Source organism: Oryctolagus cuniculus, chromosome X (assembly GCF_964237555.1).
Source record: "Oryctolagus cuniculus chromosome X, mOryCun1.1, whole genome shotgun sequence".
In the NCBI taxonomy this organism is placed as follows: Eukaryota; Metazoa; Chordata; class Mammalia; order Lagomorpha; family Leporidae; genus Oryctolagus; species Oryctolagus cuniculus.
Genome location: NC_091453.1, coordinates 13,174,800 through 13,201,490, shown reverse-complemented (window position 1 = coordinate 13,201,490; position 26,691 = coordinate 13,174,800). Strand labels below are relative to the sequence as shown.

Below are 26,691 nucleotides of genomic sequence, written 5' to 3'. Positions count from 1 at the left end.
AGCATATTCCTGTGCAAATTTAATGTTCACACAAATGACATTTCACTACAATTATCCACTGGCAGATCATCTTTTTTGTGTGCAACATTATTCTTTAGAGATTCACATATATATTTGTGTGTGTGCATGCCAAGTTTTTTTATTTTGTTCAGTTCTTGCATTTGAAGTATTTTTTGATGACATCCTTGGCTTGTGATTCTTTGCCATAGCCCTTAACCACTACACAGCTGCAACCAACCACATGATGGCGTTTCCCCTCCCGGACAGTTTTACAGAGGCCTACCCATTCCCCAAGTTTCTTGTTGTCATCAAGCTTAATGAGGTTGATTTGGTGTTCAGCACAAAGCACCTCCATGAACTTGCCACACATAGGCTCATCACAGTTGGATGTAAGCACACGAAGATGAGTTTGGCACTTGAATGAGGCTTTGGCACTTCACAAATTCCACTTTCTAGGCCATCATGGATGAAGGCAGTGTTCAGCAACTTCCCTAAAGCGGTATTGACATCCAGTACACCCCCAGCAGCAGTGTCTTCCCCGGCCTCATTGCTGGATTACCAGTGAAGCTGATCTAAATCGCACCAGGGCCACCACCTCTATGTGACTTAATGGCTGCAGGGAAAGACATACAAGTTTCTCTACCTAAATCATTCATTCCTTCTAAATGCATGGTTTCCAGTTATTTATATTACCAATTTTGCTTTGGCAAGGTAACCATATAGGTTGCTCCACCTTGGAATTTTAAATAATATATATTTTATGTAACTATTGGTATGATTAGGAACATATGTGGGGGGGGACAAAATCAGGAATGGTTATAACTCACTCTCTTAGGATCTTAAAAGTTGGCTCTCTGAGAGCCAAAGATTATTCCTTCTCCTTCTACTTTTTAGAAATTCATAACCAAGAGCAAAAATAAAAATTTCAAACCTACTTATGTAATTCCCATGCTAGCATATTTACCTCCTGATTTCAATGTTTTAAAGTCAGAAGATGATTTTTTTCTCCCCTGCTTGCCTATTTGTCCTTTGATGCAATTCTGATATTTTATATAACACTGACTTCTATGGTTTCTCTCTAGCTTAGTCTCTTTCCACAGGAAATAACTCTAAAGCACACAATTAAACAGAACACAAGAGAGTTCTAAAGTAGAGATAAAAAGTTATTTCTCTACAATAATGATGAGATAGATTTATATGTATTGCATTATTGGTATTTCCCAATCTACCACCAGAAATCAACAGCATAATATCTACACACTAGCAGTCTGAATTGTTGCCCAGAGTGCTCTATTTGTAAATATGTAATGGAACAGGAAAAACAATCTAACTCTAAATTGGGTTTCACATCTGCCTTGATAACATCCTCCTGATACCACAGACAGCAACTGAGCTCTAGTATCCCACCAATTTAGGCTTTTTCCTGTGGGAAAAATTTATGTGTGAGAGAAGCAGTTCTTGATTCAAAATATTTTCCCTTCTCTGAATGTTTCAGGGAGAATATACTGTAAAACTCTACATGAACTCTATCTAACAGGAAGACTTTGTGTAACTTAATACCAGGCTTCTTTTGTATCAGCTGAAGTTTAATCAAATTTTTAAACAAATTCACAGAGCAAAACTAAGTTTTCTTTCTAAGATTTATATTCATATTGAGATCAGAGTATTCAGTTCTTGGTGATCATTAACTTCAAACTATTGATAACTGCACTCCAAATGAGAAATGGGCAAACACATAGTTGAAATTTGTGAGTGTCTGGCATATAAATTTCCTTTAACTATTATATATGAGTATAATTTGTTTTGTTTTACCTTTAGATTATTTTTCATCAATAATCACAACCTAAGCCTCATTATAATTGCACTTATTAGATGATTATATATGGCAGATATTATATTAATTGCTTTACATATGTTTTAATTCTCTCAACTCAATGGTTAATAGTGTCCTCACTTTGCATACAAGAAAACTGAGGCATAGAAAGACTTTCAGACACTTGACATATACTTATAAGAAAGCTAATCATATTTATTTAGTTTCACACAATCAATACATAAAGTAAAAATGAGAATAATGCCACACAATATTTAAGAGTGTTATTTGGAAATTGTAAAGATAAGTTCAACAAAAATAGATATAAGAACACAGTAAATGAATTAAATGGAAGCCTTCTTTAAATAAACCTATAAAATCCAAAAGCCAATATAAAATTGAGACTAAATGCTGCCTAAAACATCTTCTATCATGCTTTACTAAATTTCTTATTTGAGTTACACAAAACTATTTACCATGAAAAAAATACCTTATATAATTCTAAAGTGTCTGTTAGAATCATGTTGTTTTATTATAGGCATTGTTAAATCAGTACACTTTTGGTTACAATCATGACCAATTACATTTTGTCCTCTTCAGTTTCCATGGATTTCCAGATATTTTACTCTATGAATCTGTCACCTATTAGATACTCATTGGACCATCAAGTTTTTAATATGAACAGATAAGATACTTGATATTGAATTCTGTTATGTTCATCTTTTAGGTTTTTGTATCTTAAAAATGAATTCAATTAGAAGGAATTCAAGTATATAGTTTTTGTATACGCATGTGTAATTGCTAATATTTAGTAAATACTTGAAGGGAATCCATAAAAATTTCCTGAAATAGTGAAATAAATAATTCCACAATTAGTTTACTTTTAGAAAAGATTATTACACTTACAATTTTGTGTTAGTGACTGAAGTGAAGTTTCAGAATGCAAAATAGAAGCAGCATAGATTTAGAAATGTCATTTTTTATTTGATAAATGTGATAAAATGATAAACTGGAACATTAAATCAGTTCTTTTCAGTTGTAGCTCTAGGAATATTTAAGACACAGTTATATGGTCTATATTTAAATATGCATTTCCTCTCTGATAAAATAACTCAGTTGCTTTTGATTAGATTCATCTGTGTAGAATTTAAAAGGCATCTTTCTGAATGCTACATTTTAATGAGATGAAAGCAGTGATGGGAATGGGAATACAACTGAATTTTAGATTGGTATACATATTAATTTTTAAAGAAATCAGGTTACATACAGCACATATGAATTTTGAAATTTCACAAGAGGAGCTATCCTCTGAGTGCAACTGTATCACTGTAATTGTTAAAGAGGGTTTGTCAGCTGCTTGTTTATTAGATTTGGATTATGCTTAAAATCTATTCATCAAGTGTTTATTAATGTTCCTATCAGGCACCAGGGGTACCAAAGATACAGGTTATGGCTGAAATGTCTTGAAAATATTCATCGAGGAAGAGACAGATAATTTAATGAGAAAGGCACTACTGAAGTGTTTATGTTCTGTGTTATCTACTGTTTCCAGTAATGAGAAATTCTCTTGTGGGAGAGGAAGACAAAAATTGGCAGTGATAAAATGCACGTATATGTGCTCACTACCATTAAGACAGTAAGGACCTTAAATAAAGGGGCAATGCTTTATTTTTGTCATTTATTCAGTGTCAAATATTTGCTGTAAGAAAAAGATCATAGATCATAGTGGCTTAGCAAAATGAAGGGATATCTCTCTTACGTCACAGAGAAATTGGATATGGTTGGGCAGTTTTTCCAAGAGGGACTCTTATTCACTGCATCCACCACTTCCAAGGCATCAGAGCCCTCTTATGACTCCTTTGCAGTAAATCCAGAAACAAAGGAAGGATAACAGACATGAGATTATCAAGTGGTCTTTAGTAGTCAGAACTGGAAATGCCATATATCATTTCTGACCACATTCAGCTGGCCATGACTCCACCACATGACTAAAAGTTGACTCTAGGAATTTATGGAAAAAATCAGTTGGATGTTGTTATATGATTTCCCAAGCACCTGGGTCAGCCTCCCAGGCACACCAGCAGGGAGCTGGATCGGAAGTATAGCAGCTGGAACTTGAACTGGTGCCCATATGGATGCCAGCGCTGCAGGTTGCTACTCAACCCTCTGTGCCATAGTGCCGGTCTTTATCCCCAAATCTTTTAAAGCACGTAACTTTTTTCATTCAGCTTTGTTATTTGATGACAATTTTCATTATTTAAAAATTTTAAATGTCATTGCTAGGTGTGTAATTTTGGTCACAATAAAATTTGGCAAAATGAGCTTTAGTTTTCTTACATTGAATTGATGTTAAGATAGGAAATGAAAAGATTTGGAGCAGGTGGAATAGTGGCAGTATGCTTTGAATGTAGGTATACATATGCAAACTGTGTGATGTTGATGTTAAGTGTACATATTAATACTCTGCATTTTCTGAAGTATGCCAAATGATGTTTAATAAGCCTGATTGCCTGCTTACATACTAATACAGAATATGCTGTTACTCATGGAGCTATAGGCTGAAAAGATGTGTTGAAAGTAGTCCACCAATTCAATCCCATCGAGGTGGCATGTACCAATGCCATCTCACTGTTCCAGGTGATCAATTTCAGTTCACAGTTGGTCATGGTGAAGGGACTGGGAGTCAAAGGGAGCACATAGACAAGTCTAGTACCTGCTAACGTTAACCGATGGAGTAAATAAAGGGGAGAGTGATCCAACATGGGAAGTGAGATACTCAGCAGACTCATAGAATGGCAGATGTCCTAAATAGCACTCTGGCCTCAGAATCAGCCCTAAAGGCATTCGGATCTGGCTGAAAAGCCCATGAGAGTATTTCAGGCATGGAAAGCCAAGACACTCTGGCAAAAGATCTCTGCGAGTGAGATCCCAGTGGAAAGAACAGGTCTTCAAAGAAGGAGGTACCTTTCTCTGAAGGGAGGAGAGAACCTCCACTTTGACTATGACCTTGTCTAAACAAGATAAGAGTCGGAGAACTCAGAGGGCTTCCATAGCCTTGGAAACTCATGACTGGAGCATAGGGAGATTACTGATGCCATAGACAGGAGTGTCAATTGGTAAAGTCAACAACAGGAGTCACTGTGCACTTACTCCTCATGTAGGATCTCTGTCCTTAATGTGCTGTGTATTGAGATTTAATGCTATAACGAGTACTCAAACAATATATTTCACTTTGTGTTTCTATGGGGGTGCAAACTGTTGAAATCCTTACTTAATGCATACTAAACTGATCCTCTGTAAAAAAATAAAAAATAAAAAAAAAAGAAATTATCAATTCCCAACTTGACTCTCACTGGGATTAAACATGACAATAGGTCTGCTCTGATTTCATCATCATTTAAAAAACAATCATCTATTATTTTTCACTTTATGTTTCTGTGTGGTAGCAAACTGTTGAAATCCATACTTAATGTATACTAAGCTGATCTTCTGTATATTAAGAGAATCGAAAATGAATCTTGATGTGAATGGAAGGGGAGAGGGAGTGGGAAAGGGGAGGGTTGTGGGTGGGAGGGACGGTATGTGGGGGAAGCCATTGTAATCCATAAGTCGTACTTTGGAAATTTATATTCATTAAATAAAAGTTAAAAAAAAAAAGAAAGTAGTCCACCAAAAAGTTTGAAAATGAAAGTGCCTTGATGTTCACTATTAAGCAATCTTGTGTTCATATCCCAAAAGGCACATTTTTAGTATTAGTCTATCTCCAGATTCTGCCAGGTAATATGACATAATGTAGCTATAGAACTGGTCTTCTAACCACAGCTTGAAGAATGGTTATAGTTTCTTGAGCAATGTCCCCTCCGTCGTTACGTCATTTTCTCTTTATCCTGTATTATCCTCCTTGCTCTGAAGCCAGCTTTGTTTGGAACTAACCTAACTATCCCAGCTCACTTCTGATTAGTGTCAGGCATAAATTTCTCTATCCTTTTATTTTTGATCTATGCTATTTTATTTGAAGTGGGGTCCTTGTGAACATCATATAGATTTTGTATTTTTATTCAGACTCTTTTCTAAAAATATAGTTTACTTATTGGAAAGGCAGAAAGAGGGAGAGTGATTTCCCATCTGCTGGTTCACTTTCTCCTAATGGCCACAGTGGCTGGGAGGGCTGTATGCCAGAGCTGGGAAATCAGTCAGGTCTCCCACAGGGAGCACTTGAGCCATCACCAGATGCCTCCCCACATGTGCACATTAGCAGGAAACTGGAATCTGGAGTGGAGGTGGGACTCGAACATAGGCAGTCCAAGGTGGGATATAGGAGTCCCAGTGTCATCTTAACTGCTATGTCAAACACCTGCTCTTGTCTTCTTGAATTGGTCCTTAACTGGTATTTAGACGATTGATAGAGTGATTATTGATATTGATGGATTAATACCAACCACATTTTAACATTTTTATATTTGTTATCATATCGTTTTCTTTTTTTGCCTATCTCTATTTTTCTTCTTTTTCTAGTTTTCATTGAGTATTTACATCATTTTATTTATACTCCTTATTAGCATATCAATTATACTACCCTAGATTTGTACTATATATTCACAACTGACTTAGGTTTACACACACATAACACCATACCAGTTCACAAGACATTTCCAAATTCTCTTTCTTTTCCCTTATAATATTGCTGGCATCCATTACACTTATTTATAAGCAATTGTTACTGAATACATTGTTGCTATTATTATTTTGAACACACTGTTCTCTGGTAAATCATTTAATAAAATAAAAAGGTCTTATGTTATTTTCATATGTTCATTCTATAATGCTTATCCCTTCAACATATACATTGTCTTACCTAGGGGCCAGCGCTGTGGCGAAGCAGGTAAAGCTACCTCCTGCAGTGCCAGCACCCGATATGTGCACCAGTTCAAGTCCCGGCTGCTCCACTTCCAATCCAGCTCTCTGCTATGTCTTGGGAAAGCAGTGAAGATGGCCCAAGTCCTTGTGCCCCTGCACCTGTCTGGGAGACCCGGAAGAAGCTCCTGGCTCTTGGCTTCGGATTGGCACAGCTCTGGCCATTGTGGCCATCTGGGGAGTGAACCAGAGGATGGAAGACCTCTCTCTCTCTCTTTCTCTCTCTGCCTCTGCCTTTCTGTAGCTCTGCTTTTCAAATGATAAATATTTTTTAAAATTTACCTATTTCATTTTCTTTTCAAAAAAAATTATTTATTTATTTGAAAGGTAGAATCACAGAGAGAGAGAAATAAAGACAGAGAGACATCGTCCATCCTCTGTTTCACTCTCCAAATGGTCAAGGCTGGGCCAGGCCAAAGCCAGGAGCCAAGAGCTTCCTCCAGGTCTCCCTCATAGGTACAGGAGCCCAAACACTTGGGCCATCTTCTGCTGCTTTCCCATATGCATTAGCAGGGAACTTCTCAGAAGTGGAGCAGCTGGGACTCCAACCAGTGCTCAAATGGTGACTTAACCTGCTGCGCCGCAGTGCCAGTCCCTTCATTTTCTTTCTCTCTGAAGAACTTCTTTTAAGATTTCTGTCAAGTTAACACATTCTTTCAACTTCTACATCCTTGTGAAAGTCTATTTCTCTTTCAGTTTTTTTTGTTAAATTCTGCTGAAGTATCTAAATTGTCAGAGTTTTAACCCTTTTAGCTGTATAATTCATTGATATTACTTGCACCATCCCTATGTTTTCTGAGAATGTTTTCCTCATCCTATACAGAAATTCTGCTCCTTTTTTCCTCTCTCTCCTCCATTAAATGTATCTCGATTACATTTGAGTTATACCTTTTATAATTGGCCTGCAGTTCTTGTCTTTCATGTTTTCAGTTGTACTTTTTCCTTAATTTTCAACTTGCTTTTCAGTTTAGAAATTTTCTATTGAGATACCATTAAAGCTCACTGTTTCTTGTCTCAGTGTGTTCAGTCTCTTAATGAGCCTATCAAATGCATTTTTCATTTTTGGATTTCTAGCATTTTTGTGTTTTCTTCTAAAATATTATCTATTTATTTGAAAGGCAGAGTTACAGAAAGAGAGGGAGAAACAGAGAAATCAGTCTTCCATCCACTGGTTCACTCCCCAAATGGCTGCAGAGGCCTGGACTGGGCTAGACCACAGCCAGGAGCCTGGAATTCCATCTGGGTCTCACAGGTGGATGCCAGGATCCCAAGTATTTGGGTCATCTGCTGCTGCTTCCCCAGGTGCATTAGCAGGGAACTGGATCAGAAGTGGAGCAGCCTGGACTCGAACTGGTACTCATATGGATGCCAGCATTGCAGGCAGCAACTTAACCCACTGTGCCACAATGCCGGCCCCTGACTTTTTTTTTTATTAGTTTCTTTCTGCTAAAATTTCCCGTCTTTTCTTGTATGTTCTCAACTTTTTCTATTAGACCCCTGAGTATATTAATCTTACTTATTTTAAATTCCTAGTTTGATAATCCCAACATCTGAGTCTGGTTCTGATGCTTGGTTTGTTTCTTCAGATTGTTCTTTGCCTTTTTTGAAGTCTTGTACTTTTGTGTTGAAAGATATAATAAGTTTGATAAAAGTGTTACCGGAGAAATTGGAGGGTTCTTGTCTTCGCGCAAGAAAGAATTCAGGCGTGAGACAGAGAGTAGTGGGAGGTAAAATAGCAAGGTTTATTAGGGAAGGGACATCCGCAAGAACGGATAGGCACCTCTCCAGACAGGACCTGGGAGAGAGTACAGTTGCTTGGACTTGGGGGGGGGGGGAGGGGAGGAAGGAGCTAGGTTACATGGTTGAGTGGAGTACACCTGGCCAGACCAGGCGGGCGGCTCAGCAGAGAGGCAGAGGGCTGAGTGCGCAGTCCGGTTGAGGCCGGGGGTGGGGGGTGGGGGTGGTGTTTAAGGAGATGGGTCTTGCTTCCCCACCTCTGCTCCTCTTGGAACAAAGGGCATTTTGGATGTAAATAGAAAAACTTCCATCTGAGTTTTCCCCTGAAGGTATCAGACAGGAGGAAGCCTAGCTGGCACCATCCTGGGTTCAGAGGAATGGTGAGCAGGACCCCCTAGAGAATGGGGATCAGAGCAGGGTGTTTGAAGTGCAGATACTGGGCTGCATCTGGGAGACTGTGGAAGATTTGTCAGGCAGAAGGGGCGGGGACCTCCACCTGGCAGGTTATCAAGTAGAAGGGGGCAGGGCAGGATTTGAAGACCGGGCTGCCCCTGAAACATCGTCAGGATGACTTTGAGATGTAGATGCATGTGCTGGACATAGATGTCTTCTCTTTAGGCCTTTATGTCACACACACATAAGGTCATAACTGACTTCCTACCTAACAAAAGGAACTGAGGTAAATATTCATAGGTCTTTTGTGTTATGCTTTAGTTTGAAATCTCTCCATAGATTGGGCTGTGTGAACTGTTTTCTATCATTGTAGGTGTCCAAACTATAATTTCCCTGGATCTTTTTTTTTTTTTTCCTCACCTCTTGTAATTGGGTTTTCCTTGAGGCTTTTTCTTAAATAGAGCCTGAACTTTGGAATTCTTTTCACCTATAATGCTCTGTTATTGTGTAGGAGTCCTGCTGATGTTGTGGTAAGGAGGGGAACAGAGGAGAAACATACTCTAATCTTATTATTAAATTAAAGAGTCTGTGGCCGGCGCCATGGCTCAATAGGCTGATACTCCACCTTGCGGTGCCGGCACACCGGGTTCTAGTCCCGGTCGGGGCGCCAGATTCTGTCCCGGTTACCCCTCTTCCAGGCCAGCTCTCTGCTGTGGCCCGGGAGTGCAGTGGAGGATGGCCCAAGTGCTTGGGCTCTGCACCTGCATGGGAGACCAGGAGAAGCACCTGGCTCCTGCCTTCGGATCTGCGCAGCGTGCCAGCGGGGGCGGCCATTGGAGGGTGAACCAACGGCAAAGGAAGACCTTTCTCTCTGTCTCTCTCACTGTCCACTCTGCCTGTCCAAAAAAAAAAGTCTGTGTTCTTGTGTGTTCTTGGAGCCCTGGGCTGTAAAGTATGTCTCAACTTTTTAATATAACATGGGAATGCTAGACTGGGCTAGACTTGGGTATTTCCCTTCCTCTATGTAGAAGGCTCCAGAGGCCTGGAGTTAGGTATTTCTCTTCTTCCATGTCAGTTACACTCTGTTAAGATCTATATTGGTTAGTTTCCCTTGAGGGCAATCCTTTGTTAAGGAGAACAGACCCTTTGGGTATATTTCAAAATGGCTACTTTTCCCTTCTCCCTGCAGAATGCATTAGTAGGTTTTATTCTGATCCTCACCAAATTGTGGTGCCAAAATTCACAATGTGAAGGATCTGTAGGCCTGTGTTCCCAGGATTTTTAATCTCAAATTCATCCCCGGTGAGTCTGCAGCAATTGATCAGTTACCCTACCAATGTGACTGAGTAGGTTCTGTTTCTGGTAAACTCAAATTCTCTCTCTTCTCTTTCCCCACAACCCTATGTTTTCCCTGTCACCTCATTTCTCCAATTGATTGAAGATGAGTTATTGATTTTCACTTTTAGCTATGAAAATGTATTTCCTTAAAATAATATCATGCTGAATATCAAGTAATTCTAAATATTTTGGAAAAATTGTTTTGGAAAAGATATTGTCTTCATATTTAGTCAGTTTTGTAAAGACTAATTGATCATAATGAAAGGACTAAGAGTCCTTTTTGTAAAGACTAATTGATCATAATGAAAGGACTAAGAGTCAAAGGGAGCACATAAACAAGTCTAGTACCTGCTAATACTAACCGATAGAATAAATAAAGGGGAGAGTGATCCAACATGGGAAGCGAGATACTCAGCAGACTCATAGAATGGCAGATGTCCTAAATAGCACTCTGGCCTCAGAATCAGCCCTAAAGGCATTTGGATCTGGCTGAAAAGCCCATGAGAGTATTTCAGGCATGGAAAGCCAAGACACTCTGGCAAAAAAAAAAAAAAAAAAAACCAACAAAAAAAAAAAACAAAACACCAATCCTAAATGAAAGATCTCTGTGAATGAGATCCCAGTGGAAAGAACAGGTCTTCAAAGAAGGAGGTACCTTTCTCTGAAGGGAGGAGAGAACCTCCACTTTGTTGTTTTTTGTTTTTTTTTTTTTGGCATTTTTAATTTAGGTTTGTTTTATTTAAGTTTAATGTTAATTCCATGCTGTGTTTCAGTAAGAACAATACAGATTCTGTATCTGTGGCTCCAGTCAGATATCCAGTAGTACAAATTAGCTTCAAGTTACACATACTGAACAAAAGAGGTTGAGCGAGCGAAGGAGGGAAGGGGGGGCAGGGGAGAGGAAAGGAGAAGAAACAAAGAATTGAACACGCATGCAGGCTTTTCCATACCACCTTCAATGCTAACCTGCTTCAGAGGGAGAGAAAAGTAGGCAAGAATGAGCAGCCACGGATTGTTGAACTGTTACCAGCACCATGCTTGTCAGCAACACTTCAGCAGGGTTTGAAACACTTTTACAGCAAAACCATTACAACAAAGAGAGAACCTCCACTTTGACTATGACTTTGTCTAAACAAGATAAGAGTCGGAGAACTCAAAAGGCTTCCATAGCCTTGGAAACTCATGACTGGAGCATAGGGAGATTACTGATGCCATAAACAAGAGTGTCAATTTGTAAAGTCAACAACAGGAGTCACTGTGCACTTACTCCTCATGTAGGATCTCTGTCCTTAATGTGCTGTACATTGAGACTTAATGCTATAACGAGTACTCAAACAGTATATTTCACTTTGTGTTTCTATGGGGGTGCAAACTGTTGAAATCTTTACTTAATGTATACTAAACTGATCTTCTGTAAAAAAAAAAAAAAAAGAAAGAAAGAAAGAAATTATCAATTCCCAACTTCACTCTCACTGGGATTAAACATGACAATAGGTCTGATCTGATTTCATCATCATTTAAAAAAATCATCTATTATTTTTCACTTTATGTTTCTGTGTGGGAGCAAACTGTTGAAATCTTTACTTAATGTATACTAAACTGATCTTCTGTAAAAAAAAAAAAAGAAAGAAAGAAAGAAATTATCAACTCCCAACTTGACTCTCACTGGGATTAAACATGACAATAGGTCTGATCTGATTTCATCATCATTTAAAAAAATCATCTATTATTTTTCACTTTATGTTTCTGTGTGGGAGCAAACTGTTGAAATCTTTACTTAATGTATGCTAAACTGATCTTCTGTATATAAAGAGAATCGAAAATGAATCTTGATGTGAATGGAAGGGGAGAGGGAATGGAAAAGGGGAGGGTTGCAGGTGGGAGGGACGTTATGGGGGGGAAGCAATTGTAATCCATAAGCTGTACTTTGGAAATTTATATTCATTAAATAAAAGTTAAAAAAAGACTAATTATAGCAATAATTAAATTGATAGTTGCTTGAGTAAAATATTTCAAAATTCTCATTTCAATTCTTATCACCTAGGGTCCCTCAAAGGTCGAGCTAGTGCAAGTTTTCTTTCAATCCAATGCTCACTACAGCCTAGATGTTGAATAAGTATTCACCTATTATGGATTTGTTGCTAGTTTTTAACTACATTATTATGCATTACCCAAGTCAAAGTAATCTGATAATTTACACATAAAGTAACACCAGTTATAGTCTCTGCTGAAGTAATTTTTTGAAAATGACTACCTTGGTTTCAGAGAACTACCATGACATTTAAAAATATCTGTACAGTTATGCACAGGTATTCAGCTGGAATGTGGATCTAGAAACACATTATTTTACTTGTACAGAAAATTGTAGATAGAACTCTTAGGAAAAAATAGTTTTCAGATTTTTTTTCAGGAATTTCCTTGGGATCAAAACTTGTAAAAGAGAAGAGAGAGAAAAAAAATAAAAAAGAAAAACAGGTGTGGAAAGAGTCTCAGCCAATCCCAAGGGAGAAATTCTGGGATGAGAATTGCCTCTTGTGGTACCAAAAGACTGGACCTTTATATCCACAGTTTTAAAATGCTTATTTATGTCTCATCTCCTGAGAGAGGTCTTCTATCTGCTGCTTCATTCCTTACCCAAACCACCTAAATCAGGGCTCGGCCAAGCATAAGCCAGGAGCCAGGACCTCCATCTGGGTCTCCCACATGGGTGCCAAGGGGCCCAGGTGCTTGGGCCATTTTTTGCTGCTTTCCCAGGTGCATTAGCAGGAAGCTGGATCAGAAGTAAAGCAGCATAGACTCGAACTGGGGCAGTCTGGGACCACTGATATGGGATGCAGAATTTATTTTGAATTCCACAATATGGGCTACTGATTTTCTTTTATCAAGACTATAAATTTATAAAGCTTTTCAACCCTAAACACTGAAGATTTGAGTGACAGAGCACAACAACTGCTTTCATTTTTTTCCTTTCCTAATTTTTAGTATTTCATAGTGCCCTTGAAGTAATTTGGGTTGATCTGTGGAAATTATTTCACACTGGGAATAAGAAAAATAAGAGGTGAAATTATTAAATATTTTGTGGCAATAACAATAAAAATATGACAAATGTCTCATAATGTTTGTGTGCCTTGAATTGTAAGTGAAGATTAATTATGAGGTTACAACTTTAGACCACAGATAGGGAATGTGGCATTCTTCAGGGAATGTTTATGAAGCTCAAAACTAGTACTTCTGAAATATTTCTGTCAGCTGGTTTTTAAGTGACCTGGATTTGCAAATATATAGCTACTTTTAGGATTTCAGAAAGGAGGTAATATACTTTTCCTCCAAATTTTTACCTACCTGTTTCCCAATAGGAATGGATTGAAATATACTGAAAAGTATAAACATTAAAATTTTAGAAAAATGTTTGTAAATCAGCATGCAATAATTTTCTTTAAGGTTTATTTTATTTGTTTGAGAGGCAGAATGAGAGAGATCTTCCATCTGTTGGTTTGCTCCTCAATTGGCCTCCACATTTCGGTTTGGGCCAGGCCTAAGCCAGGAGCCTGGAACTCCACTGGGGTCTCCCACATGGGCGGCAGGGGCCCACGAACTTGGGTCATCTTCTGCTGCTTTTCCCAGAGACATTAGCAGGGAGCTGGATCAGAAGTAAAGCAACCAGAACACAAACTATTGCGTATAATGCTGACCCCAGCATGCAGTAATTTAAAAGACTTCCTTAAGGCATAAGAGTCTACACTTTTAGCATTTTTATTTCCTATTCATGATTGTATAAGGTAGCAGAATAATATTAGGGGGCAAAAAAGCTGAATAGATTTAATTTTCAGTAGTATTAGTTTGGACACATATTTCAGGTTTTCACTAGAAAGTCAACCTGAGCTGCTTTGATTGATATGTTTATAACAGATAGACACTGCAAAATATTATTTAGCAGATAAATGTGTTGGATATTTTGATTTTAGTTTGCCAAACATTTGTTACAATGTAGATATGACTGACCTTCTGATCACTGATTTCAGTTGTGCTTTTATTAGCTACAATCTCTGAAATAAATTAAATATGCTACAATTTCTGCCTAAAACCAGCTCCTCAAAAAAAAAATTTCAGTTGAGTCAAAGATGTATAATTCAATTATAAGTAAAGAGTGACCATACTTTTATTTGGATAAAATCTCACTAAGAAAATCTAGAAAGTTCTACAGTCGCTTTAGAGTTTGGATATATACTAACCCTTGAAGCACACAGATTACACGTACCTTTCCTATGCACTCTTTCCAACTGTTTTGAAAACATTAAACTTAATGGATTGCTTTCAGGCATAAAACTGTAGGTTTCCAAACCTCATTAATAATTTAAATTTTTGTTGTTTACAGTATATTGGCTGGGTTACTTTATTTACCTGTTGATCTTGAAGATGGTAAGGGAGAAGTTTAATATACCTTGTGGAACCATCAACATTATTTCAAAATTCTTAAAAGTTCAGAGTCACTAGGCCCATTTTCCTAAATAAACTGCATACATCTTGTTCTCCTGCTTCTGTTTGAGCTTGATTACATCTATGCTCAATTACAGAAATGAGCTTTTAATTGGATTTCCTTAATTGGAAATTTGTTGGTTGTAGAATACAACTGTTCACTTATTTCTTAAGAGTCAGTTAAGTCTCATCTATGTGAGTACAGTACAAAAGAATACAGAAGGCTTGGGAAGTTTCTGCAAATACAATGTGATCCCAGATGATATTTCAAAATTACCGATGATTCACAATGATTAGCCATGTCTAACACTGTCATAGTATTGATGTCTTGTTGGTGTCTTGTAGTACTTAGAAGACATCTATAAATATAAACATTTTAAATTACTTTTATAAGAGCAATAGAATCATGATATATTAAAATTGAAACATGCTCATTTATAAAAATTAAAATTCCCAAAAAGAAAAATTCTAATAATTTCCCAGGTTATATTCATACTACCTGTGCTCTTTTAAAATTACAAAATATTGTGTTTACTTTTATTTGTACATAACCAATAAAATGCAAGAAGCTGAAGGGTAATAAGTAATAACAGAACTTCAAATGAATGTTCATTTTAAACATATAAATAAGGTGACTAAATTTTAAAAATAGATTTTCAAAAACATTAAGAATTTTGAGCCCTGTTGATTTTAATATGTGTTTATGTTTCAAATCTACATGATGCATCTTGACATGGTTGTGAAATTTGAGAAATTGCTACTCTGTCCCTTACTTATTATGACTTTTCCTTTACCATACCCAGCTTTAATTCACTTGCCATACTTTCATTATTGTCAAATTTTATAACATTTATATACTTTAATTATAAACTTATGATAACATCAATTCTCTAAATTTCAATTGATTTATTTCTCATAAGCAAGTGTATTTTTCTATATCATTTATGGTTTCATTAAACTAAACAACTAATTAATTGGATTTTGTGATCAACTAGTTTTTGCTTATGAGTTTTATTTATTTTTTAAAAATCCTGTATTCTCTGGGTATTGTAAGCCTTGGAATACTCTCTATTGTTTTCTTTTTATTTGAAGAAAAAATTAGCTCAACATAAAATATCTGAAACAGTCTTTCCCACAAGGTGGGGGCAACTTTGCTGCATAATCTTTTTGAGTTGAATGTTGGTTTGTAGAAGGCTGAGGTCAAAATATTTTCCATCACATTGTATGTGAATTGCTTTGTTTCTGCCAATGTCTATTTGAATTGTTATAGTATACTTAACGTTCAGTAGTTTATCACTATATATAAACATATATGTATTAACATTTCATTTCAGTTTTTCTGGTGATCATGTGCTCTTTGGGCATACATTAAAATCTTCATTTTGATGGAATATAGTCTCTTTTATATTTAAAGAATTTTTGTTTGATTTTTACACCATATTGATCCTTCCTACTATCTTGGTTCTTCAGATTTAATATTTTCAAGTTTGTTTTGATAATATTCTCAAGCCTGTTAACAGTATTCTGTCGCTCCCCATCTTCGTGGAGGAACGACACAGGACCCTGCGCTGTTCTTTTGTCTGCTCGGCCCTCCCCGGGTTTGCTGCTGGTTCTTTCCGGGTTGGCTACAGACCCTTCCACCTCCGTGGAAGGGCGGTTCCCCCTAGCCACTTTCCCCACTTCCGCGGGGGAGCGGCACACCACCGGCCGGCTCTCTCGGGGGCTGCACAGGTGTTCCTTCAGATAGATGTTCCTGGTGCATGTTGTCTCTCTCCTCCTTTATAGTCCTCTTCCACCAATCCCAACTCTGCTACCCACACGCCGAGTACGCTGCTCTCCTCCAATCAGGAGCAGGATCAGCTCCTGTAGGTCATCACTCAAGTTGGCGAGAGGCAGCTGTGTAGAAGCTGTTTACCCCTCTCCCAGCGCCATATTGTGGGAGAGCAGATGCATAGAATAAGTCTTAATTCCAGTAACTTAGTCTAGTTCGAGTTGCTCCCCACATATTCTTCTTTGTTTTCAGTGATAACTGTTCCATTTGTGTTACTTATAACATGTCTAATCTCTGAAATGTTTTTTTTTCTTTCCTTGATTTCTTGAACTCATAATATTATAATCCTTTCCTTATTCAAGTCATTATTCTGTTTTTTAAAACCATTAAACCAAGTTTTAAATGATTTTATGTTGTTTTTAGGGAAAAAATCTTATCACTAATCTATGTGAGATGATGAACAATCACTTCTCAAAATGCTTCTTTTTCATGGTGCTCTTTTCTCTTTTGATTTATGCTCTTTGTTTATGTATGCCTTTTTGTATGTATGTATTTTATGTACAACTGATGTTATTTTCATTACTATTTCTCAAATTTGAATAGCCATGGCTACTAACTAAAAATATTTCAGCATGTTGTCTTTGAACTAAAAATTTATTATGGAATTTAACCCTTAGAAAATATTATGGACCTTACACAAGTGTTGTAGGACACAGAAGGACATTTGTGTAGGGAAAGGAGTATTGACCACTATCTTTTCTGATATTCAATAAAGTTATGAATCCATGAGTCAATTTTTTAAAAAATAGTTAAATATCCTTGTACAGGTAATATTATTAAAATAAGAAATACCAAATATTGCTAGACATTTAAATGTAGATTATAGTCCAATTTTTTAAATTTTTTAACACTTGATTTATTTAGTTATTTGAAAGGCAGAGCTATGGGCTGGTGCCACGGCTCACTTGGCTAATCCTCCGCCTGTGGTGCCGGCACCCCAGGTTCTAGTCTTGGTTGGGGTGCCGAATTCTGTCCTGGTTGCTCCTCTTCCAGTCCAGTCCTCTGCTGTAGCCTGGGAAGGCAGTGAAGGATGGCCCAAGTGCTTGGGCCTGCACCCACATGGGAGACCAGGAGGAAGCACCTGGCTCCTGGCTTTGGATCAGCGCAACACACTGGCCATAGCGGCCATTTGGGAGGTGAACCAATGGAAAAAAGGAAGATCTTTCTCTCTCTCTCTCTCTCTCTGTCTAATTCTGCCTGTCCCAAAAAAAAAAAAAAAAAAAAAAAAGGCAGAGCTATGGAGAGAGAGGGGGCGGGGGAGAGAGATTGATTTTACTAGAGGGCTAGGAGTGGGCCAGAATGAAACCAGGAGCTTCTTCCAGGTTTCCCATGGGTGCAGGGGCCCAAGTACTTGAGCCATCTTTCCACTGTTTTCCCAGGCACATTAACAGGGACGTGAAATCAAAGTGAAGCAGCCAGGAATAAAACCAGTGCCCATATGGGATGCCGATGCCACAGGCAGCAGGTAAACCTGGTATACCACAATGCTGTTGCCTATGTGGGATGCTGGTTTTACATCCTGCAGCTTTATCTGCTATACCACAATGCCAGCCCTGACCCATCAACTTTTTTTTCCCAAAGAAACCTTTTATTTAAACAATACAAATTTCTCTTATTCATTACATAGTGGCCTTCTTTGTCACTTTTTAGGTTTTTTTTATGTTAAAGTCTATTTTGTCTGATATTAGGATGGCTACACTAGCACACTTTTTGGTTTCTGTTAGCATGGAATGTCTTTTTCCATCTTTCAATTTAAGTCTGCAGGCATCTTTGTTGATGAGATGTGTTTTATGTAGGCAGCAAATAGATCAGTTTTGTTTTTTAATCTGTTCAACCAGTCTATGTCTTTTAACTGGAGAATTGAGGCCCTTTTCATTCAAGGTGACTATTGATAAGTAAGGATTTGGCCCTGCTATTTTTCCATAAATATTCCTATTGTTTACTTTGCATTATCTTTGTACTTTTACTGGAAGATTTTCTTCCTTTACCTACTTTTATAGTGATGAACATGTTTCTGTATGCAGCACATCCTTAAGCATCTTTTGCAGGGCTGGATGAGTGGTGACAAATCCTTTCAAATTCTATTTGTTATGGAAGGTCCTTATTTCACTTTCATTCATAAATGAGAGATTTGCAGGGTATAGTATTCTGGGTTGACAATTTTTTTCTCTTAAAACTTGGAATATATCTCATCATTCTCTCCTAGCCTGTGGGGTTTCTGATGAGAAGTCTACTGTGAGTCTAATTGGAGATTCTCTGAAAGTAATCTGGTGTTTCTCTTGTGCACATTTTAGAATCTTCACTTTATGTTTCACTGTGGTGAATTTGATTACAATGTTCATGGTGAAGATCTTTTCTGGTCATGTCTATTAGGAGTTCTATGTGCTTCTTCTATTTGGCTGTCCCTTTATTTCTCCAAATTAGGGTAGTTTTATGTTATTATTTCACTAAATAGGCCTTCTAACCATTTCTCTCCTTCCATGCCTTCAGGAACTTCTAGAACCCATATGTTGGGGTCATTTGATAGTGTCCTGTAGATTCCCAGCAGTGTTTTTTAGTTTCCTAACTTTTTCTTATTTTGTTTGGTCTGATTGTAAAATTTCATGTCTTTGTCTTCTAAGTCAGATATTCTTTCTTCAGCTTCATCAATTCTGTTGTTAAGGGTTTCCACTGCCTTTTTTATTGGTTCTATTGAATTCTTCAATTCCAAGATTTCATTTTGTTCACTCTTTAAGATCTCAATTTTGTGGGAGAAATTTTCTTTCATGTCATGAATGAATTTCTTTTTTTAAATTTTTTATTTATTTATTTAACAGGTAAAGTTACAGACAGTGCGAGGGAGAGACAGAGAGAAAGGTCTTCCTTCCATTGGTTCACCCGCCAAATGGCTGCTATGGCCGGAGATACTCCGATCCAGAGCCAGGAGCCAGGTGCTTCCTCCTGGTCTCCCATGCGGGTGCAGGGCCCAAGCACTTGGGCCATCCTCCACTGCCTTCCTGGGCCACAGCAGAGAGCTGGACTGAAAGAGGAGCAACCGGGACTAGAACCTGGCACCCATATGGGATTCTGGTGCTGTAGGCGGAGGATTAGCCAAGTGAGCCATGGCACCAGCCCTTGAATGGATTTTGTTAGTTTGTGCATTTGCTTCTGATTACTTTTATGTAATCTTATCAATTTTTTGAATTCCATGTCTGGCATTTCTTCTATATCATCATCTTCACAATCTAGTATTGAAGTATTGTGTTCTTTTGGGGGTGTCATGGTGTCTTCCTTATTCTTGTTTCTTGAATTGGTTTATTTGTTCTTCAGCATTTGTGGTGATACTCAGTGGTTTTTTCACTGTGGTGGCTTTTATATTTGTACTACATCTCTGTAGATTAGTGGAGTGTCTGCTTTCAGGGAATACCTAGAGGCATGTGACAGTTGTGGCCAGGAAGCTCTTCAGTTCTCCAGGGTGAAAAGTGTGTCTAAGGTGATACACCCAGGTTTGGCATGGTAAATCTCTCTCTCTCTCTCTTTTTTTTTTTTTTTTTTTTTTTTTTATCAGAGTGGAGGTTTATTTGCTCAGCTGAGCTCCTCTCCTCAAAGGAGACCAGTGCCTGAACACTATCCCCAGTGGGTATTATATTCGTCTACTCTGCTCTAAGACCACACAAAGGATCCATGAATTCCTCAGTGTAAGCTCAGATTCCCCTGCAATGTCCCTCACCAGGTAACCAGGGAGCCCTAAGTGTGTGGAGCCTTCCACAGTGACTGCCCAAAATCCCAGCCACACTGTGAGGCCTCCTTCACAGCCTCAGTTTTTTCACAGTCCCAGTGCATAAGCCTCCCACAGTCACAAGCACACAACCCCTAGTCAGTTCTCCCCACCAGACTCAGGAGTCTCCACTTTGCTGGTTGCTAGGCATGGACATGATCTGGCACAGCTGTTATGTGTGTCCAAAATGGCACCCATTCTTTATCAGCTTGTTACAGGACACCATTGCAGGGTAATTGGGGATAGAGAAGCGTGCCCCTCCTTTTTTTTTTTTTTTCTCCTCTAGTTTGGCAGAGACACTATCCCCATGGGGCTTCAAGCCAGATTCCCTCTAGGCTCTTCCTGCAGCTTTATTGCCAGTGACTTCAGCTGCTGTAGTCTGATCTCACCTCACTCTCCAACAATGGTTTAGAGACTCTAGGCTGCTGGGGTCCTGAGTTGTGGGCATCCACGCCCTCCAAGTAGGTCCACTGTGTCCCTCTATATTGTGTAGAGTTCCCTCTGCAATTTTCTCCCTAACTCTTCCCTGAGACTACCCTCTCTCCAGTTTTTAAAACTATCTTCTCCTAGACTAGAACAGTAAGCTCCCTCCCTTCTCTGCCATCTTAATCCCCTCCCTGACCCATCAACTTTTGATATGAAAATATTCACCCTCAGTGTAAAAATTATTTAATTTAGATCTTATTAGTAATTTACAATAAGGTGATAGTTTATCCTGGTATTTCTATTGTAATGAAATTATGTACAGTGCCTCTATAACTAGATTTTGTAAGTTGATTTTTGGTAACATTGCCCTACTCTCATTTATTACATAATCATGTATGAATACCAGTACTAATTATTATTCCTGGTTTTATACAATGCTTAATATTACAGAATTAGGTGGTCACTTTCCTACAGTTAGTCTCTATCCTTTATTTAAAGGAGGTAAAAATCTATATAGTAACTTTTAATTAAAAAAGAAGAAATTTAAAAAATTGCAATTAGATCACCATTATATTTAAGATGTTCTACTAAGGTATCCTTGTTTATATTTGCAATTAGCTTTTCTACATTTTGAATTTACTTTTCCATTTGCAAGTACTATTATGCATTCAAGGCTTTTCACAGATAAAACAAGTTCCAAATAATTGAAATTATTATTTTCTTTTTGATATTTTAGTTTTTCACAACTTGGCTAGTGGGAGCTCTTTAACAGGGCTCACCTTTGATCTTTTAACCCTATGGTAGCTCTGTTTTGAAGTCATCTTTTTTTCTGGTGGCAGGTTTTTTAATCCATTGTTCATTTTCCCTGCCTCAAGATGTTAAGTCAGTTACACCTCCCAATGCACAATGGTAACCTTTTAAAAGTGGAGCAACTGGAATTATATTCAGGTGCTGGTGACAAGGCCTGGGAATGACATTTATTAAACAAGTTAGGAATTCATTCTTTCACATTCAGGAAGTTTCAGAAGTTAGCAGCCCAGTATAAATAACAGTATTAAGTGGTTTTGTCTTTTTTGTTTTCTTAGGAAAGTATCCAGGAGCAAGATATGCCTAGCTAAGTACCATTTAAAATGCATTCAATAATTATCATATAATTAAACACTTAAAATATTGCACATATTTCTTTTCATTCTAAAATATTCCTCAGTTAGTATCAGCAGTTATATGTTAGTAGACTAGCTTTTAATTCTGATAAAATATGACCTGATCATTTATATTACCATAAGAAACTTTCCTGCTACTGTAAGAGCATGGCTTTATCTCCAATTCTTTATCACTTATACCATTTCTATTAAATTATTTATCTCCTGCATTTCCACCACATAACTTTTGTATTCGATGCACAAATTTTAGTTGTTGATATCATTTGTACTTTATAGTAAAAAATGAACTCCTATGAAAACCAATTAATATAAATCAATGACATCAACAGACTAAAAAATAAAAAAAAATATTGCAGGACATATGAGTAAATACATAAAAGACCATTAAATGAAATTCAATACCAATTCATGATAAAAAAAAAATCCCAGTAAACTTAGGAATATATGCAAAGTGCCTCACCTTGATAAATAACACCACAAATATCCTACAGGTAAATAATAGTCAAGACTGAGAAACTAGAAGCTTTACCACTAAGAAGAGGAATAGGGCAAAGATATACTCTCTCATCTCTGCTTTTCAATATCATAGTTGAAGCGCTAGCTAATATATTGAGACAAGACAAGGAAGTAGAATGTATAAAGTTTGGAAACTAATTAATAAAACTGCCTTGGTTCACAGATGAAATATTGGTCTATATGGAAAATCTGGGAAAAAATAAATAATAGAAGACTTGGAACTAAGTAAAAGTGTAGGTTCCAAAGTAAAAAAAGAAAAAATAGAATTTGAAATTTAAAAAATAAAAGCACAATATTATTAACATTAGCATACCCAAAAAAGGGGCTGATGTTGTGGTGCAGTGGGTTAAGCCTCCACTTGTGATGCCAGTATCCAATATCAGCATGCTGCTTCTGATCCAGTCTCTCCTTCTGATTCAGCTTCTCGCTAATGTACCTGGGAAGCAGCGGGAGATCACCCAAATGTTTGGACCCCTGTTACCCTTGGAGAAGACCCAGATTGAGTTCTTGGCTGTGGCCAGGCATAGCCTTAGCTATTAAAGCCATTTGGAGAGTGAACCAGCGGACAAAATCTCTCTTCCTCTCTCCCCCCACTGCTCCATCATTCTTTGATAGGCTCGGAGAAAAAATTGCAGAGGAAACTCTTCCGGATCTAGTGGATGTGACACAGATGACCTGTGGGGAGAGAAAGGATGCCCACAGCTCCAAAGCCCAACAGCGGAGTCTACACATCTGCGCTGGAAGGGGAGGTGAGCTCAGTAACCCGAGACATTGGCAGGGGAAACAGCAGACAGAGCCTAGAGGGAACTAGGCTTGAAGCCCCACTGGGGAAAGTTCACCAGACTAACTACAGGAGAGAGGGGAAAATAAAAAGGGGGGGGACTGGTATGGATGAGTTTCTCTCTATGCCCACCTTGTAAAGGTGAGCAAGATACAAAGAGCAGGCACCATTCTGGACATACGTAAAAGGTGCTTGACCTCAGAGCTGTGTCCGCCCTCAGTCAAACAGAAAAACCTGACTCTGGGGGGGGGGTGAAATAACAGGAGGTTATGACTTAGTGAAAGGGTGGAGCTAATGAACTGAGGCGGTGAAAAAAGAGACGGTGCGTGAGAGAACTCATGGAGGTCACATGAGTACTCTCCAGAGACGCTGCAATTCGGTAACCTTGGCAACCTGGTGGGAGACTGCAGGAGAAATTGAGCCCACACTGAGGGCAGAACAGATATTCTGCATTTCAAATAAATAATTTTTAAAACATAGGTATATATCTAACAAAATATGAACAAGATCTATGTAAGGAAAACTACAAACTGATTGAAGATATGAAAGATGTAAATAAATATATGTTCCATGTACATGAACAGGATGATTGAATATTGTAAAAATGTTTTCCTGGGTTGATCAACAGATTCAATGGAATCTCATTCAAATCCCAAGAGATTATTTTGTCGATATCAGCAAACTGGTTCTGAAGTTTATGTGGAGATCTAAATATCCAAAATGGTCAATTTGAGTGAGAAGGATAAATTAATAAGGCTGACAATTTCTGATTTCAAACTACATTAGGAAACTACAATAATGAAGACAGTGTGGAGCTGATGAAAAAATACACAATTAGCTCAAAGGAACAGAAGAGACAGCCTCAAAATAGGCTCAAAATAAATTTTATCAACTGGTCTTTCATGAAAATGCAAAGGTAATACAACAGAAGATAGTAATTTCAACATATGGTACTGGAACAATTGAACATAAATAAAATAAAATAGATTTAGACACATTTATTTTATGCTTCACAAAAATCAAATCAAAGTAGATAGCAGACATAAATGTAAAATGCCAAACTATAGAACTCCTAGGAGATAACATAAAAGAAAACCTAGTTGACCTTGGATATGGTAATAACTTTTTAGATAAAACACTTGTGACACCCTTTAAAATGTAACAGTTCAACTGGATTTAGGAAAATTAAAGATTTCTTGTCTCCAAAAGACACTGTCAAGAGAATCAGAATACAAGCCACAGATTGTGAGAAAATTTTGCAAAAGGCATTTCTGATAAAGGAATGTTACTTAAAATATACATAGAACTCTTCAAACTCAACAATAGAAAAACAAGCTACCTGATTTTAAAAATAGTCTGAAGATTTGAACAGATACTTCATCAAAGAATATATAGAGAAAGCAAATAAATATATGAAAAAGAAGTACCACATCATATGCCAGTACAGAAATGTGTTAAAACAATAATGTTATAATAATTACAAACCTGTAAGAATATCCCAAATCTGAAAACTGATTATACTGGATGATAGTAAGTGTGTAGAATAACAGAAACACTCCTTCATAATAGGTGGGAATGCAAAATGGAAGCGCCACTTTCTCAGAGTTTTGACAGTTTCTTACAAAATTGAATGTATTATTGCCATGCTACTGAAGAATCTCTCCTAGGCATTTGTTCAAATGTGTGGAGAAACTTACATGCTCACAGATATTTATAGCAGATTCAGTAATAAAGTTGTTAACAAATGTTAAAGCCAAAAGCCAAAATTTTGGTAAAACTTAGAAGTAACTGAGACGTGCTATAGTAGGTGAATGGATAAATAAACTATAGTAAACTGTAGTACGTGTAACTTATAGAATATTATTTAATGCTAAAAAAATCAGTATCAATCCATGAAGAAAAATGAGGAAATATAAGTGCACATTTCAAAATGGAAGTAGCCAAACTTTAAAGACTGTATAATGTATGATTCCTACTATATGATGCTGTGGAAATACAAAGCTATAGAGCTTGTAAAAGATCAATGGTAATCTTAATTTCCTACTGGTTTTGGAAATATATCACAAATTATATCAATAATAGACACAGAAGGGAATTGACATTAAATGATCACTATTAGGACATTGACTTACCAACATTTTCTATAAGTGTAATAGAAATGTCCCCAAATACTTTAATTTGACCCCACCACCCAGGTGCAGATTCAGTAGTTATTCAACTATGAGTTTCCCACAAGGCCACATGAAATCCTTTAAACAAGGAAAGCAAATTTAATTGGATTCACTTCAGTAAAGGAAGATGCTACCTTGACAGAAACTTAATATTATAGTAGAATGGGATATCAGGAAAGAATGTAGCATTCTATAATCTAAAAATGGTTTAAGATGACTCTAACAAGGCAGGAAATCGACTGAGATTAGCAAAGTTTGGATATGATAAGGTATGGCTGATGATTACTCCTAGGTGAGCATTTACCTCTAGGTGAGCATCTTGGCATGAGTTTTGATGTCCCAACTCTTCTTTTTTTATGAGTGAGATGTTTGCAAACGTGAACAATCTATTGTCCTTAAAGGACAGCTGTTGTCCCTAATGAATCAAATGTCCACCTGCTAGTAAGGAGTATACAGGAAATCTCTGCAACTTCCTCTAATATGAACCTAAAACTACTCCAAAAATAAATTCTTTTTTAAAAAGACAGGATTATGGACAAAAAAGCTATAATGCCAACATTGTAATCAGTTCTGATAAGCTATGACTAGTTTCTATTAGGCTGATATATTACTTCTGTAACAATCTCAAATTAGTTTTATTTTAAAGATAGTAAATTTCAATAAAAATCATGATTTCAGACATATCATAAATTTATGTGTCAGCTGGGGAAATTTCCTGTTAAAATGAATGAGTGTTAATTTATTGAACATTAGTATAGATAACACTTCAGTTAATCCATTTTATTTGACATTATAGAGAGAAGTGGAACATTAGAAATATTGATAGTCATCCTTAACCATCTATAATGGATCTTAGCTATACAATTGAGTTTGAGAAAATGTATCTGAAATATGTTTTGTGATCCTAAATATTTTACAGTTGATGACCTTTATTTAACTGTGGCAGTTCTATCTTCCAAATTATACTGACATTGCAACATGATAAAAATACACACAGTTCTTACTCTTTTACCCACTGCCAACTTCTTGTTCCTATCAAGTTCTAGAGTTAGCTTAGGTAATTCCCTGACGTTTTAAAGAATTATTTATTTATTTATTTATTTATTTATTATTTGAAAAAATGACAGAAAGAGAAAAGGAGAGAGAGATCTTCCATTTTTTGTTTCCCTCCCCAAATGCATTCAACAACCAGGGCTGGACCAGGTTGAAGCAAGGACCCAGGTACTCCACCTACCTCTATCATGTGTGTGGCAAGAAACCAAATACTTGAGCCATCATAGACAGGGTGCACATTAACAAGAAGCTGGATCAGAAGCCCAAGTTGAATTGATTCCAGGCACTTTTTTACGGGATGCAGGCATTCTAAGCCATAACT

The 26,691-nt window shown here is 37.2% G+C and overlaps 1 pseudogene; it reads right to left on the bottom strand.

The window, feature by feature from the left end:
* Nucleotides 1–148: 148 nt before the first annotated feature.
* The window catches only part of LOC100349441 (small ribosomal subunit protein eS12-like), a 155,181-nt pseudogene continuing 128,638 nt past the window's right edge, over nucleotides 149–26,691 (bottom strand).